Source organism: Fragaria vesca, linkage group LG6 (genome assembly GCF_000184155.1).
Source record: "Fragaria vesca subsp. vesca linkage group LG6, FraVesHawaii_1.0, whole genome shotgun sequence".
NCBI classification, from domain to species: domain Eukaryota; kingdom Viridiplantae; phylum Streptophyta; class Magnoliopsida; order Rosales; family Rosaceae; genus Fragaria; species Fragaria vesca.
The window spans coordinates 28,229,219-28,242,403 of NC_020496.1; the positions used below are offsets into that span (position 1 = coordinate 28,229,219).

The following is a 13,185-nucleotide window of genomic DNA, read 5'->3' on the forward strand; positions in this document are numbered from 1 at the left end:
AAATTAATATCTGAATGCCTATTCGAGACCAAAGTAAACGTATAACGAAGACCAAACCCTAAAACGTAAAATTTTGTGTCTATCTTATTTTTTTTTAGAAATATTTGATATCAAAACTCCATGGACATGCAGAAGAGAAATGCTACTCCCCACTCGGACCAAGACATTAACTTTTACTTGTTACAAATAACAATTAAGGTAAAGCAGGGTCAGGAACAATGAATCTCTTTATGATAAAGGGATTCATTTTGCAAGTTCGTTATTACGGGTAGTTCCTACAAAGGATCGGACTAATGACGTATACAATACTTGAATTCTCGATGTAGATGCTACATAGTTGGTTCTCATCCTTCAGAGACTACGAGTGTAATAGGAGCATCCGTCGACAAAAGGATCACCCTAAGATGATCATCTCATGGCTATTGAGAACGACGCTTAACCGTAGCAAGAGCACGAAAAATTGAGCGTTTCTTATCACAACCCTTTTTCGTAGCAGAAGTATTTACAGGTTCCCCAGGAAAATATGTTGGTCTAGCAGAAACAATTAGAGGTTTTAGCGATTTAGGGTAAACAAAGAAGATACATAAAAAAAAACAATGAGGAAATTAGAGTACTGATAAAAAAATTGAAATGAAAAGTAGCAAGATTTGATGTTTGCCTGAATTGTTATCCTTCGCTCTCTCTATTTTCCACTGTGTATGAACCTCATGAAGACACAACCGCACTTGCTCTCTCCGAATTTCCTAATGTCGAATTGCCTCTGAGGAAAACACGCGAGAAGGCTCTAGAACTGAGGGGCAGCTCCTTATATTAACAGGTAGAAGGCGTAATTAGATTGAGCTAGGAGGGCACATGCGAGATTGCATGACCCAGCAGTGAGGATAAACCCCCGAAATACACTGTTAAATACTCACCGGAAATTGAAACGGGTCGAACTAAATTGGTATTCCAGAGCTCATAGCAGTAGATGAAAATCAGAAAGGAATTTCATTCTGAGATGAAGAGGAAACAAAGATCTTTAACATGTAAAATCAAACTCAATTCACTTGAGATCAAAAATGGGATAGCTTACCTTTGCGTTGCTCTCCCTCTCTCTTTCAGGTCTCTCTCTCGCTTTGTTTTCGATGAGTTTCAGTTCTTCTGTGACGAAAACGAAAGTAAATAGAAGCGAGCGACACGCGGCGGCAGGAGGGACAGATGGAAAGTAAGGGCAAATGCGGAATTAACCAGCCCAAAACACAGGCCCAACACCAAGCCTATCATCACTGTTAAACACTGTGTAATATAAACAGTAATACAACAAGCAGATATATAGTAAACTTGTTTCTTAGAGATTTGGTAAAGTAATTAATGTCCAATCTGTCGATTTTAGACATTTCTAGTAACTATTTGAAACTATCATTTTTTTAGTTTTGGCTGTATACGTACTACTTGCCGCTGCTAGTCTGCTACACTGCTACAGTACGGCTCTCTGTTGACGGTTTGTGAAGTTGGTGTTTTTACCTTTTAATTAGTAATTTGATCTGCACAACGTTTCTACAGGTCCCTCAGATTACTCGCGGGAGCCGCCTCGACATCCAAGCCTCAAAATCAACGCCAAGGCAAGCCTGCTTCTTCTTCTTCGATCACTTCACTCTCTTTGATTCTGCGAAACTCGTTCGTAAACTTCAATCTTTGACTTGATTTTCAGGAGCCTTTCAACGCGGAACCGCCGCGCTCGGCTCTCGGCGCCGTTTACGTCACTCCGGTGGATTTGTTCTACAAGAGAAACCACGGTCCTATTCCAATAGTCGATGACATCCACAGGTCCATCTTAAATCCCTAAACCGAGTTTCAATTTCTTTCGTTTTCAGTATTGCTAACTCGTTCTGCAAATTTCAGTTACTCTGTTTCCATAACCGGATTGATCCAAAATCGGAAGCAGCTGTTTTTCAACTATATCATGTGAGTTGTGTGAAATAGTTGATGTGGATTTTGTTTATTAGTATGTCATTAGTGTAAATGGATTGAGTTTTCGTGTGATCGCAGGGCGCTTCCCAAGTATAATGTCACTGCCACATTGCAGGTATCTTACTGTTATGCATTTGGTTTTGCACAAGTTTATTGTGTTATTCAATTGCGGTGTGATTTGATTCGGTGTGGATTAATCAGTGTGCAGGTAATAGAAGGACAGCTATGAGCCAAACTCGGACGGTCAAGGGAGTAGGGTGGGATGTTTCTGCTGTAGGAAATGGTTTGTTCCTCTTTCGTTGTTTCATTTTGAATTTTCACTGGTTGTTTTTTGCTTTCAAGCTCTAGCATGAAGCATTGATGTCTTGTTCGAATGTACCAGTGGTCTTTGAGTTCCCAGCTACATTATATATCTGCATGAATATCTGTTATCTATCTTTTTTTCTTGTCTGAGAAGTTTTTGCTAGTACGAGTTTTAACTGTTATAAATTTTCTTCAAGCTCATTACAGCTGTATGGGGTGGTGCGAAATTGGCTGATGTACTTGAACTGTTACAGGCGCGACTAAATCTGGCGGAAAACATGTTGAGTTTGTAAGCGTTGATAGGTGTAAGGTACAAGCTTGGATACTTAATCACTGATTTGTTGTCATTCCCTCCTGGAGGCCCATACAAAGCATCAATTCCACTGATTCAGGCCACAAGCCCGGATGCAGATGTTTTACTTGCTTATGAGATGAACGGAGAGGTTAGTTCAGCAAAGTAGATGTTCAGATTGTGAATCCTACAATTATGCCATTTCTTCAACTTCGCATTTCAATCACCTGTTTCTGATTTGTTGCATGAGTACTTGAGTATTTGGTTATTTATCCATTTTATTTTGGTCCCGCTTGTAACTTTTTGATTTGTCTCGTTTTCATTTTTGCCTAGTAGACTGTCAAGTATCCAATTTTCTTGCGCATACAATCAGTACATCGGTCTGATATTGGGTTTTTTTTTTTTTTTTGTTATTCTCTTATCATGTGAAGACCCTAAACAGGGATCATGGGTATCCATTGTGTGTGGTTGTGCCTGGTGTTATTGGTGCCCGTTCTGTCAAATGGCTTGATTCGATTAATGTCATTGCAGAGGAATGTCAGGTCGGAATTGGATTCTTCAGTCTATTATACCTTCAACTTTCTTCTTCCTACCATATCGCACATTTTTAACGATTCGAACTTACCTAACAACCTTGCAGGGCTTCTTTAAGCAAAAAGACTACAAAATGTTTCCACCTTCAGTAAACTGGGATAACATTAATTGGTCCACAAGGAGACCACAAATGGATTTTCCTGTCCGGGTATGGAGAGTCAGTCTTACCTTGTGCTGAATTGCCATGAATTTTCTCAGTCTGTCTATTTGGCTGACATAGGATATTGCTGATTGACAGTGTGTAATTTGCTCTTTAGAGGATGTGAATGCATTAAAGCATGGAAAGGTTAGTTCTAATTTCAATGTTTTCCTTCTCTTTATGCAATTGAATGTTTATTGTCTACTTTACATTATGGCATGCACATACCTCATTTTTTGCTGTTTTAGCTCCCAGTTCCAATTCAATAAGTCTTTTTTCAGCATTTATGATAAAGGTCAAAGCTCTCAAGTGTTTTTACCTAGTCATATCATACCTATTTGATTGCTTGTATTGCAAAACAGCTTTTTGAACTGACCGCAAAACTGTTAAAATACTCGGTTTGCCCATATATTCTGTTTTATCCTGCAAACATGGTATTTGGTTGGTTTCTTTCTACTCATGCATTACACACTTCCTTCTTGGTCATGTTTGAGACTGTTGATTTGCTGCCACAGTGCCTGATATGGTGGGAACTGGGTTTTACCTGCAATAGGGCTGTTGGTTTTATTCATTTATAAATATGGGTTGTACAGGTAAACGTTAGTTGGCCACTCAAATTTGTAGACCAAATTAACAAGAGAAAAACTGAAGGAAAATTATACATAAATAACTTGAAAGTTGTAATCTGATGGCTGCTGCTGCTTTCTGTTTGGATAACATTGACCACTTTTTTCTGCTGCTGCTGCTTTCTCTTTACATTTTCCATGTGCAAGTAATAAAATGTTTATTAATTTGCTATCAATCTTAAGACTTCTAAGAGGGTTGTTGAAGAGTATTTGCCTCGAATATTTAGTTGGTGGTTGTGTTTAAGTTGGGTGTGTGTGTGTGTGTGTGTGTATATATAGTCCGGATGTGAAGCGGACGTCCGCACTCGGCTTAAAGTGCGGACGTCCGTCCGTTCTCCACCCTCCGGCGCCGGCGACGGCGCGCCTCCACCCCAGAACACTCCAGCAGCGTTCCCGACCATTTTCCCTCCCCGGCGAGTCCGTTCTTTTCCAGTCTTCCGGTGAGATCACCCAAAACTTCAAACAAGATCAATCTCGCCGGCGTTTGTTCGCACTTTAAGCCGAGTGCGGACGTCCGCTTCTCATCCTCTCTGTATATATATATATAACCTTCCCTCTGGGGTAAAGAGAGACAAGTACAGATTGACTCAGTGTGTGAACAAAGAACACAGTCCATATATTAGTGATCCACCAAGCACGAAAGCATTTCTCCATCCATAACAAACTTGGCGTATATGATATGATATGAGAAAAATATTACATCCAATTGCAGTAAATTAAGTTTGGACGAGTCGCTCTCATTTCCTGCATTGCTTTCGGTTCGACTACTTTCGACCACCGAAGCCTCTCTCTTTTCCTGTCTGCATTCTTCTTCTTCTTTCTGATCGTTTTTTTTTCTCTTTGGCTTTACCTGGCTGCCGTAACCAAGAAGTAGTACCTTGTTGGACTCAACAAGGACTTGGAGACGAAGGATCCAACTGGTGCAAAGGTGACTTGGACTCCGGTTCAAGACTTCAAGTTCATTAAAGCTGTGGAAGAGACTGTTGCCAGATTGGAAGGGTTGAAGCAGAGCTCGGAGAAAATAATACGTTAAGGAAAAAGCACAGAAGGTAAACTAAACTCAACCTCCACACTGGTATATCCATCACAGCCGCAATTTCCATCTTTATCTTCTGCTCCTACATCTGAGATTTCCCCATTTCCCAGGTTGATCTCCTCCAGCTATTGTTTTTATGGTTCTATATATTTTTGGGTAATACATCATGGGCTTGATTGGGTCTGTTGTTGTGTTGAAATTCAAGACCGAGAATGCAAAGAAAAGCAAGGCAAGGGAGGTAATTGATATCTAAAGAAACACTGTCTAATGATTTTTTATGTAATCTGTCAAATTGTCCTGATAATGCATACTTGGGATGCATATGGAGTTGTGGGTGTGCATGGTATATTTGGTTATATTGCAGAGATGCAATCTGTGGTATGTCAAACATTGGTATGCGGTGTATGTAGTGATTGTTGATTCTGCAGTGGGCTGGCAAAAGTTTATGCTTTTGTTTCATTTCTTCTGGTTTATTAGTTGTCCACTTCATTTCCAGCTTGTTCTGAATAGAGGGGATTGAGGGATATTTATGTACCTGTTTCTTTTAGGATTAGTTCCAGACAAGATGTCACTAGGACTCGATTTAGCAGATATGCTTTCGAAATAATATGGACCTAATAATAATTCGTATTCCCTGGACCATAGGTAAGTCTGTCAGTAGTTAAGTTGAGCATGTAATTATTTCCCGAGCCATTTTAAAGACTGATATAGTATGGAGATAAAGATCTATATCTTTTGATTATATGTATGATTTGTTGCTCCAACAAATTAATTGGATGCCCCGTCTATGATGTTCTAGTAGTTGTGGACCAGTAGGTTTTGAACAAGTGAAACAACACAGTACAACAACTAATTAGCAATTTTGTAGTTTCCAATCTATGAAACTTTGGATTTAGTACATTATCAGGAAAATAACTGAAGTCTGTGTCTTATTTGTGGAGGGCTCAAGTGTGAACGATAACTAGTTCTTGTAAGGCAACGTTGTTCTACAGTTAAGCACACATTCATGTATGTGTCAATAGCCTTATCAGGAACAATAAGTGAGTTCGTATCTTGACAAGAATAATTGTTACATTCTTATATTTAATAGTATAGAGACATCTATACATGCTGATTAAGACCATTTGTACATTTCAGGTTAACACCTACAATATCTATCTCATGAGCTTCTTTTGTGGAAAGGGGCGATGCCTTGAAAGCACAAAAAAAAGCCAGGAAAGTGCATATATTGGTTATTCATCGAGTTCTTGGGAGCTTTGTAAGACTGAGGCATCACAGGATAAGCAGTCCATCTGGGGATTTGGGTTGAAGTATAAATATTTGTGTGGTGTTGTTTCTCCTTAAATTGGCAGGGCATTGCCTATGATCACGTGCGTGCTGGGGCAAAGGGAATGTGGAGAATACAGCAAAACAACGCAAAACAAAAACAAAGACTTTAGAATCGAAGCTTTCAAACTCTAATATTATTTCTTTAAAGAGTTGGAATACTAAAACATAAAACAAAGATCAAATATAGGAGATTTGACAGGACAATGAGATAAGGAAGAGAAGCAGATAGCTAATTTTTGGGGTGACATCATGGGACCCGCGCATAGAGCACCCAGCATGGCCTTGCATGGTTTAGGCAGCTGGGGAAAACCGCACCCACCCCTCCTTCAGAGTTTCAGTTTTTCCAGAATTCAGAGACATTGATTGGTTGAAACCTTATGTCATGTGCGCTAGAACGTTTGAAAACCCGCTCACAAGAATCATGCTAGATTGCTAGGTCATATAATACGATGTCAACATTACCGATAGATTTTATCCTTGTGATATATGGTTTTAGACATCAAACTCTTTTTCCAAACTTTAACTGTGTACGTATGAGTTAGATACGTGTTTATACATATGTAATGCTATACACCAACACGATCAGTCGTCATATCTAAATTTGTTAAGGGTCTTAGTTTGATTGATTTTACGTTGTACTGATACAACAAATTATCATATAACTTGAACACCGTTAAATGGAATTGATTGAAACTTTGAAGTCTAAGAAAGGGCACAAGTCTCAGTAGGTCACCATTAGTTCACCTGACGTCCGCACTTTTTCTTCGGTGCGGACATCCGTTTCACATCAGGCCTTTATATATATTTACATTTCTCTAACAAAAGAATCTATTTGCAACTTGGTCAATAATATATTCAAGCAAGAAAAAAGAAAAAAAAAAAAACTTTGTTAATAGATCGAGTACAATAACAGATTGGACTGTTAGTTTTCTTCTCTTCTTATTTCTTATAAAGCATTCAATTTTTGTTTTTCGGTATAAATCAGTTCAATCTAATATATTTGTCGTTAAAATTAAATCTATTATTATGGTTGACAATTTAACAAAATAATTATTTTGATAAAGCATTAATTTTGATAATTCTTTAACATGTATGTAAATTATGGCTATGTAATTTTGACCCTGCTCGATAAAGCTTGTGCTACGCCACTGAGCATGGATAGTCAAATTCTAGTGTGTGTGTCTATATATATATATATATATATATATATATATATATATATATGTTCCTGGCCTTACTTTCTACTCTCCTTCCTTCCTTTCTACAAAAGCTTTTAGACACTGAAAGAAAACACAGCAAAGAGAAACACAGCGAAGGAAAAATGGTCATGATGATTGCTATTAAAACATCCAGGCACCAGAATTGTTCAAGGCACACAAAAATAAAGCTACCAATAAGTCACAAGAATGTCCACATATGTGAAGATGAAGAAGACATTGAAAGAATTAATATACAAGGCAAGGACTCAGTAAATCAGGGTTCAAAAATAACCACATCAATTAGATCATAGATGTACATACACACAGTAAATATAGTTTGGGACAACCCACTGGCGATCATGCCTGTATCAGCATGAACTATTTTTTCTGAGATTGCTCAACACTAGTTCTCAAGAGGAATATAACTTTGGCAGCTTCAGGGTCTCCAAACACTGAACGTCCAGCAAGTATGCAGTTTGCTCCAGCTGAAGCTGCAATGTCAATGGTTGAAGGCACTAAGCCACCATCTACCTGCGGAATGAGGTAGAAAGTGAATCAAGTGGCATCATCTCTATGAGATTGAATTACGTTTTTCTGAACACTCATATTATCTTATTAAACATGTGCACACTCAGTATGTAGATAATTACATTTGATAAGCAAGAAGAGACACAATAAGGGGAGAAAAATTCAGCTAATACTGGGGTATATGGTTATATACCATAATGAGACCAATAGACACAACAAGAACAAAAATAAAAAATATGTCAGAGGAAACATTAGGGATTGTCGTACCTCTATATTAAGTGAAGGGTACTTTGTTCCCAGTGTGTGAACCTTATCCATTGTTTCTGACATGAACTTTTGTCCATCAAATCCAGGTTCCACAGTCATAACGAGGACCATGTCCGCATGAATTTCACCTTCCACCTGTGGATTACAAACGGCTAACCTCTGAGCCAGAATTCTTCTTTGGAGAGTAATTTACTGACACTCAATAATGCAAGCAATATAACAATATATCATACAATATAACAATCATGCACAAAGACCTGTTCACCAGCATTCACAAATTCATATTTCACTCTACTTCTAGCCTCTACTTCTAAACATCATTTTAGCAACTTCATCATCTCAAAATACAACTAAGTAAGCAAAAATAGAGGCGAATTATAAAACCGGATTCTTTAGCAGCCACTTGAGTCATGGAAGTTACTTGATAAGGAAAAAAGAACCGAACCTACCCATCCTGCACATGAAGAAGAGACCAAGTTTTAACTTTGTTTGGTAAACATGGATCAAGGTACTGGTAACACAACACAACGCAACACTGGCATTCATTAAGAAAGAACAAAACTTTAATGATTGAAGAGTGGAGTAGTTGATACCATGATGTCCATGTGGAGCCAATCGGCGCCATCTTTGAGCATACGTACGATGGGCCTCCGACGCCAAATTGGCAAATTCCGACGACAGCATGGACGGTTCTATTTTCGCCGCCACCCCCATTTTCCGATTTTGGTGGGCGAGACAAGACCAACGACAAGTGAAACAAACAAGTGTCTTAGCTTAAGCGAGGAAAGAGGTTGGTTTGGTTGGTGACGAGTGAGGTGAGTCGTTAACATACGGCGCAGGTTTTCCTCTTTTTGGGTCGGACTCGTGGAGTATGGGCCTCGTAAGTCCATTAATTTAGTGATTAATACAAATGAAGCCCAACAAGCCCAAATTTGAGAGAGACGGAAGTTGTATCATGCGACACGTTTGATTCAATTTTACTAAAGCATACAATTTGCATGAATACTGATTTAGAGATGACGTTTGTTTCGACTTGATGTAATTGATGTGACGATATGTATCATTTGGCGCGATCACAGTATAGTCGTAGAATTTATGTAAAATTTTTTACCTGAGGGAGAGGGTCACTCATGCCTATCCAAATACTGACATCAAATGTGTTGCCCAATTTAATGTTTAAAGGGGAAAATCATGAACCAGTTGTTGAATACGACTTGTTTGTTTAGATCGTATTCGTAATGTGACAATAATAATAGCCTTGCAAAATCAGAAGAGGCATGTCTGTTCCCTTTTGGAGTTGTAAATCTGTACTCCATTTTTGCATAGTCACTGTTCTCATGTTGATGTACCAAAAAGGTAGGGTTCTTGTAGTGTATCCAGAATTCCAGATGATCGAAATATTTCAGAATGGAGTGCTTATTTGATCAACTGCCGAATGAAATGAAGAACTTGTTCATGTATTTCTCAAAGGATATAAAACTAATAAGAGCTTTGATTCAGCCGCGTAAAATACCACATTTTAGGATGACACTGGTACCAAAAAAACATGTATACAATGCAGAATTTACCCTACCTAATTCAACAGCTTCCGAAAAACAACAATGTAACATAACCCAAGCTCTATCCTTTATTCAATTAAACTCGTCGCATCTTCGCCTAATCTCTCCCTTGTCTGAATCCCATACACACTACTTCTCCATCGCTCTCGCAAACGCGTAGAAGAAGCTGCTCTGATCCTTTGCCTAGAGCTCTGTGAAAAGGAATATTGGCGTTGGCCGAAAGTAAGCCATTTCCAGGCTGAAGAACACTCTAGTTTTTCCTGATATCTTGGGGTGGTCCAACTTTTGCCTAATAATTAGTGTATTTTATACACATTCAACAACAAAATACTATTTTTCTGTACACATAACGTGTATAGAAATATGAATTGTAGTTCATTTCCCTGACTTGTATACGCCTCATTGTCATTTGGCATCTTTGATGTGCAGGCGGATTCAGCAGCAAATTTACAACCTAGCTGAAAAAGTGGAAGACATGCATTTGGAAATTGAGAGGGATAGGCATCTTTGATGTGCAGGCGGATTCAGCAGCAAATTTACAACCTAGCTGAAAAAGTGGAAGACATGCATTTGGAAATTGAGAGGGATACTGAATACTTCATGGCATTGAGTACGTACAAGTTCGAGTTGGTGGTTGTGTTTAAGTTGGTGTGTGTATATATATACAGAGAGGATGAGAAGCGGACGTCCGCACTCGGCTTAAAGTGCTGACGTCCGTCCGTTCTCCACCCTCCGGCGCCGACGACGGTGCGCCTCCACCCCAGAACACTCTAGCAGCGTTCCCGACCACTTTCTCTCTTCGGCGAGTCCGTTATTTTCCAGTTTTCCGGCGAGATCACCCAAAACCCATACATATTTTTCTTTTATTTTACACCCACTCCACATAAGCAAATATACCATATAGAGCAAACATCTATAATTAATAGTTTTTTTTTCATTTTTCGGTTTCTCTAATTTGCCATTCAAACTATAGAAAGCTAAGTTTAGTATATTTCTCAATTTTAGCATCAATTTGAAACTCAAAATACTAGCTAAAATTTAGTTAGATTTAACTTTGTCATAATCAATTACATTCTTTAATTTCTTACCATGTTATTACTAACTTGAGTGTGTGTGTATATATATATGTTATATACAAAAGTATGTCATTTGTAATAGGATGATATTTTTCATTTCTAAGCTCACATTTGGTGTCTCTCTACATAGTCAAAAAATATCTAATTGTAAGGTACACGTTCTTATTCTTTGATTAATTTTATTTTTTTTAGGTATATTATTATATCATTTCTCATCCTAATCGAGAGAACATTTTACTCTCTACTACTTACGTTTCTAATGTACATATTAAATAGGGCATGATATGATAATATACCTACAAAGAAGAAACGCAAAATTTAGTTTAGGGTATAGGGTTAAGGTATAGAGTTAGGGTATAGGTTTAGGGTATAGGGTATAGGGTATAACGTATAGGGTATAGGGTTTAAGGTTTAGGGTATAAGATATAGGGTATAGGGTTTAGGTTTAGATCAAATATCTTATTCATATTATATTTTACCTTATGTATAGATTAGAGAATAAATTCCTTTAATCTAGATTTTCTCATAAAAATAAAGAAAACTACATGATTCTTGCAAATTGATTAAAGAATGTTAGTGTTAGAAGAAAAAACTCATAATCAAGGTATTTAAAACATGATCAATTAAGTTTATTTATTATATTAATATGTTATAGTTGAATAGTGGTAATTGTGTAAAATTTAGAAAAAAATAAGACATAATATTTATCACAATTGATATATTTTAAATGTCTATCAGATATGAATATTATGTGGGTTTTATTTAAAACCACTCTTCAAAATTGGGTGTATATGAAAATTCCCCATATATATATATATAAACACACATTTCAAATTAGCATTGCCATTGCAGAAAAATCATCCCCTAAATCTTTCAGGTTCCACTTCTGAAGTTCTCACTAACTGCATTACGAGATCATTTGCCACCCCATGGAAGATTCAAGCCGTTGTTGAAGACATCAAAAGAGGATTGCTTCTACCTTTGACTCCATTTTAGCCATCTCCATGTGGAAGCGTATTTCACACCTCTGCCAAGTAAGGATATTTTCCTCAACTCCAGCTCTCGTTGGAATTTGGAATCAAAAGTTTGGTACCTAATGCTCTTCCTGCTTCAATATTTGATGCATATGGTTTCCTCTTGAAATAAAAAAGACCAAGTGTAGCAAAAGGTTTTACTTTACGAAGTTTTCAACCTGAAGTCTTGGAAGGTCATATTATAACCTTCTTTTTGGGTAAAGACTAAAGAGAGATGAGCACAGATTGACTCAGTGTGAACAAAGAACAGTCCATTAGAATTATTGATCAGAGATGATCCACCAAGCAAGAAAACATTTCATAAACAAATATGGCATATATGATATAACAAATATGGCAGTAAAGTTTGGACGAGTCACTCTCATTTCCTCCACCATTGCTTTCGGTTCGACTACTTTCAACCACCGAAGCGCCTCTCATTTCCTGTCTGCATTCTTCTTCTTCTTTCTGATCGTTTTGTTTTTCTCTTTGGCTTTACCTGGCTGTCGTAACCCTACTAATAATAAGTTCATGTTCTGACTCCTCCTGTGGGCGTGTGTGATTTGAAACCACCAGTTCACCACTAAACAACAGCAGGGTTCTTGTTACTATCTGCAACACCACTAAACAACCCTACTTATAGTCTTATAGATTCTCGCTTTCTTCACCAAAATGTTAACTATAAGCTCACTTCCAAAAAACATGAAGATATTAAACCCTTGGTTAGTCTCTGTGGGAATGATTCGTTATGGCCACGAGCCTGACTTGGGTGGATTCTTATTATAGATTAATCCATGATCATGTTCATCTATATGATTAGACATAATTAAAGTCTCAATTATTCACATCTCATCCTGGACCAAACAGAGAATATAATATGAACCACTCATGGGGACTCAAACAGTGTTTATGTGGAGGATGTGGGTCGATGGATCGAATATTCCGGTGAAGGTGATTTGATCACATTTGTGTAGAAGCCACAAGGTGTTGTCGGCTACAGAAGAAGCAAAGATTCCTACTTTGTGGAGGAGATCGTCATCCATATCAACTAGCTAGGAGGAGGTGATCGTCATCCGTATCAAGAGTCAAGACACACCTGTTTGAATCCATGAGAAAATATTTGCTTCAAACACTCGGATAATGGGCAGCTGAATAGAGATAATTGTTACTTTGTTGGGTTACATGAAAATCGTTATATGTTTTTGTTTCTTATAGTTATGGTACAGTAGCTCAACTCTGTACGTATTTGTTTCGAGTGAAGCTAACAAAGATAA

General features: G+C 37.8%; 2 pseudogenes across 1 annotated transcript in view; one reads left to right on the plus strand and one right to left on the minus strand.

Annotated features, from left to right (window-relative positions):
• LOC101290980 overlaps window positions 1-6,590 on the plus strand; it is a 10,955-nt pseudogene extending 4,365 nt beyond the window's left edge. The window contains exons 2-12 of the transcript XR_185125.1: window positions 1,543-1,601; window positions 1,691-1,806; window positions 1,882-1,944; window positions 2,029-2,065; window positions 2,152-2,233; window positions 2,461-2,569; window positions 2,607-2,696; window positions 2,977-3,087; window positions 3,186-3,287; window positions 3,378-3,425; window positions 6,078-6,590. The product of XR_185125.1 is annotated as a sulfite oxidase-like (transcript). The remainder of the gene's footprint in view (window positions 1-1,542; window positions 1,602-1,690; window positions 1,807-1,881; window positions 1,945-2,028; window positions 2,066-2,151; window positions 2,234-2,460; window positions 2,570-2,606; window positions 2,697-2,976; window positions 3,088-3,185; window positions 3,288-3,377; window positions 3,426-6,077) is intronic.
• Window positions 6,591-7,846: 1,256 nt separating this feature from the next.
• LOC101291269 lies at window positions 7,847-8,977 on the minus strand (annotated as a pseudogene).
• Window positions 8,978-13,185: the final 4,208 nt, after the last annotated feature.